The sequence below is a fragment of the Ailuropoda melanoleuca genome, chromosome 16 (assembly GCF_002007445.2).
Source record: "Ailuropoda melanoleuca isolate Jingjing chromosome 16, ASM200744v2, whole genome shotgun sequence".
Taxonomy (NCBI): Eukaryota; Metazoa; Chordata; class Mammalia; order Carnivora; family Ursidae; genus Ailuropoda; species Ailuropoda melanoleuca.
Genome location: NC_048233.1, coordinates 54,128,873 through 54,133,515, shown reverse-complemented (window position 1 = coordinate 54,133,515; position 4,643 = coordinate 54,128,873).

The window sequence follows — 4,643 nt, the reverse complement described above, 5'->3', positions numbered from 1 at the left end:
AAATTAATAACTTCTGATTTCAAAATCAGTCTTAAGAAAATGAAAATGTAAGCCACATTTTAAGAGAAAATATTTGCATATCATATGTATAATAAAAAAAACTTATATCCAGAATATACAAAGAATTCTCAAAACTCAATAATATAAAGACCCCTTAAAAATGGGTAAGATTAAGTATCAATAGACACTTCATCAAAGAAGATATGCGGATGGGCACATAAAAAGATGGTAAACGTCATTACCCATTAGGGAAATACAGGTTAAAACCACAATGAGCTATAATTGTATATTTGTAAAATGGTTAAAATTAAAGCCTGGCCATGCTAAGCACAGGCCAGGTTATAGAGCACGTAGGGCTATTCTGAGGTAGCCTACGGTAACTTTAACTTCACATTCTAATATCTCATTGCTAGAATATGAAATATAATTGATTTTTGTATATTGATTTTTGTATCTTACAGCTTTGCTTAATTTGCTTATTATTTCTAGGAATTTTTTTGTAGATTCCATAAGTTTATCTATATCCACTTGCTATTTTGGAAAGGATTTTGAGGCTTTATCTAGGCTTATCTGTAAAGAGTGCTATACTTAATTAGTGATATCTGTCAGGGACAAAGAAGGGACAGTGGTAGCAACCATGCACCTATTTTTGGTACCAATTTACCCCCATTTCCCCTTTATATAAATAAGAAAAATAATCCTCAGAAAAGTGAAGTGATGTGCCCAAGTGTGGTAGGATAAACCAAAGCCCATGCATCCCACTCCACTTAAGCACAGTATTTACCATGCTTCCCACTATCTTCCCATCAAAGCCCAGCTGAAATCTAATTTCCCTCAGAAATCACTCGGTTCTAGTCTTCCCAAATAGAGTTACTTTATTTTTCCTTATGGATAAATGGATAAGTGGCCCTTAGATCATACCTATATTATGACATATATCTTAGTATCCTTTTCCAATTACTGCAAGACAATCTTTTTAGATGGAAAGTGAATTTACAAACATTGTCAATGAATCCTAAACCTGAAATGATATCATAGAGATATCTAAGTGGTTTAAAAAAAAAAGAAAGAGAGATTAAAAAGGTATTAATCACAGGCTATCTTATAATACATTCATTTTAATGCCTTAGTTCCATGTTCATTATAATCTCCCACTCCTCTGCACTAATTGAAATACTTTAATATATCAAGAGCTCACTGAATACAAAAGTATTCTTAAATCCTCAGACTGTAAATTCTTAATAAACCAAAGGACCAAACTGCTGATGTTAGAAAACCCATAGTGAACCAGGCTAGTAAGGCACATACTTTTAGGTAGGTAACTTTCTAATGACAATGACATTAAACATGAGGTTGTGCAGGCAGACATCCATTCCCTCTACTCACAAGTCTTCCTGCTTTGCATCTTCTTTTTAAGTGTGTAGAGTGGGCTAGAATTTTCACGACGTCGTGGAGATTATGTAATAATAATAATTAGCATGACTATGTAATGATAAACAATTTTATTTTTTTAATTTTTTTAAAAAAGATTTTATTTATTTATTCGACAGAGATAGAGACAGCCAGCAAGAGAGGGAACACAAGCAGGGGGAGTGGGAGAGGAAGAAGCAGGCTCATAGCGGAGGAGCCTGATGTGGGGCTCGATCCCATAATGCCGGGATCATGCCCTGAACCGAAGGCAGACGCTTAACCGCTGTGCCACCCAGGCACCCCAATGATAAACAATTTTAAATAAAATATTAAATAAAACAAATAATTGCTATCATATTAATAAAACAACAATAATAATGTCTTTAAAGTTTATTTATTTAAAGTTGAATTTAAAGTAAGGGAATCATACCTATTATGTGTAGGACCAGTAAAACTGTTTATATCATTATCCTATAGTATCAATTAATCAGGATTTGTATAGGAGTATGGCTTAATATAAACCAAAGCAGATGTAATCGGACATTTGAAACCAGCATTGACTTGGCGTTGAAAATAAAAAGGACTAAACAAAAAGAGATCCTGGTTTATTGCGTGAATAGAAAGAAGTTCCAAAAGTGACTAAGGATCACATTTTGTTCTGCAAGACCACATATGCATGAGAAAATAGAATACTCATTCAGACAAATGACAAAAATATACTCCTAGGACATTCCTGAATCCATGTGGTAGTGAACTAGTCTTTGTTGCAGTCTATTTGTGCATTTATTCTCACCAAAGCCAGGCACTGACTTTTGTCATTGTCTTCACAACATCCTCAGAGAAAATCTAGTTGAAGACTGCTGATGAAAAGGAGGGAGAAGATGTGTAGATCATGACTTTATCAGGATGAGCCAGTCTTCCCTCCCCGCTACAATCTGCTTGTGCAGTCCTCCCACATAAAACACATGACAATCAATTTCTTCGCAGCTTAATTTGGTGGAAGGAAGATGAGCTTTGCTAATAATGAACCTAGGGTCAATTCTTGGTGCCCTAATACTTAAAATCTATGACTCAGGCAAATTACTTAACCTCTCTCTGCTTTCCTTATTTGCAGAGGGTAGATAAAAATATCCGTTTTTGCATGTGTTGTGAGACTTAAAAGTAATACAGTCAAAAATCCATAAAACTCATGATTACAAATAATAAGAATAGTGTATGTTTTCACGTATATGAGAACTAATGGAATGTTTTTAAAATTTACTTGGAGAATCAGTATTTCATTTTATTGCTATTTTGCTCTCCTTCCCAAGCTCTCAAGTGCTATAGCATTTGCTTTTATTGGCCTTTGAATGGATGTGCGATATATGGTGTTGACCTATTGCAATGTTTGCAAGTTTTCAGTTATAGAGTAAATTTACTCCTTTATAATGCAGGTGCCAATGTACAAGGTCAATGACCACATTACAAACTTTCCATGTGAGAGCTATTGAACTATAATATCCATCACTAAGTACACTGGGAAATGATTTGACCTTTCCTTGAATAGTAGTTACTGGATCAAATTATTTTTCAGCTTGAAAATAATTGCAGATCTGAGATGCCCATTTAAGCTACTGTCTTCTGAATTCACATCAATGCTTCATGTTTCCCCTGCCATTGTTGGTAATCGGAAGGAGCAGTACGTGAAATGTGCAAAAGCAGCATGCAGTAATGGGATGACAGAAGGTTTTGGATTTACATTATCTGAATTTAAATCCTGGTTTCTCTTCTGCCTTACAGATAGTATCTGTCAAATTATTTCCCTATACACGGTATGTTAACTCCATGGAATTAAAATAAAATAGAATAAAATAAAATTAGTTCCCTATATCCTAGTACTGATGTGAAGCTTAAATGAAATACTATATCTTTAAAATACTGTTGTCCAACTTTAGCTCCAACATGTAAAAAGCTTGAAAGTCATCATTCCAAGTCTTCAAAACAAGAAAAAGTTGGATAAACTGAAAATCAGTGACTTTTCTTGTACCCGTCAGAGAACTGGGGTTGCTAAACAAAAATTTCATTCCGAAATCTGGAGAGATAGGCACAGCCAGAGAGACACAGCTGAGATCTTACCCAAAACAGAAATGTGAAATTTGATGACTTGGAGACTAATCTGTAAATGAGAATTTCCTGATAGCTGCAGCCTTAGGGAAGCCCTCACACTTTCACAGCCTTTACCTCCATGAACCCCGTTAGGTTCCCATGGTGATGATCTGAGAAAGTGAGAGAGATCTCCAAGTGGCTCTGTCAGAGGGAAAAGAAGAGTAATCATCATGAAATACATCCAGAGCTTTTTCAGAATAAAGACCTACTCTCTAGCAGAAAGAACTTTGCCAGGCCTTATCTTAGCTGGAGGAAGGTAATTCCTCTCACTCCAGTCAACTCCAGCCTTCCTATTTCATCTGAGAGAGGGAAAAATACATTTTCAACAAGGGTCAGGCTTCATAGAAATAGATTGGCAATACTGCAGCCAGGGAAGGGAGTAGGAAGCAGAAGGAAAAAAGCTGTATTGCTGAAGAAACATCCGTGAAGGTCACTGTACCAAAATACAGGCCCGCTGAAAGACTGAGACTTAATTGCAAGATCGTAGAAAGTTCCTTCTACACCATACTGTAGCACAATGCCAAGAAGTCTCCAGTAAAGTAACAGTGGACTTCAGCTGAAAAGATGCATGACATGGGATGCCTCTGAGAAGGAATACTTAGGGAAACTGAAAGTTAGGAGGGAAGACAATGAATAAATGAATGAATGAATGATACTAGGGGACTTTGAAGCCTTTGGCACCTATAGCTGCAGAACACATCAAACACAGCCTAACACGTAGGCACATTAACTAAGTCCTCACACTGAAAAGCTATTTGCCTCAGTTCCTATTACCCAGTACGATATGTCTGGCTTTTCACAAAAAATTACAAGGCATGTCAAATAGGAAGAAGAAGGGGAAAGAAAAGAAGAAGCAGCAGGGGGAGCAGAAGGGAGAAGGGAAGTTTCAAAGAAGAGGAAGAGGAAGAGGGGGAAGAGAAAAAGGAAAAGGAAGACGAAGACAAAGGCGAAGAAGAAGAAAGAAGACGACGACAACAGTTTGAAGAGACAAAGCAAACATCTGAGCCAAAATCATATATGACCCAGATATTAGGATTATCGGACAGGGAATTTTAAAGAATTATGATTAAAATGGTAAAAGCGCTAAT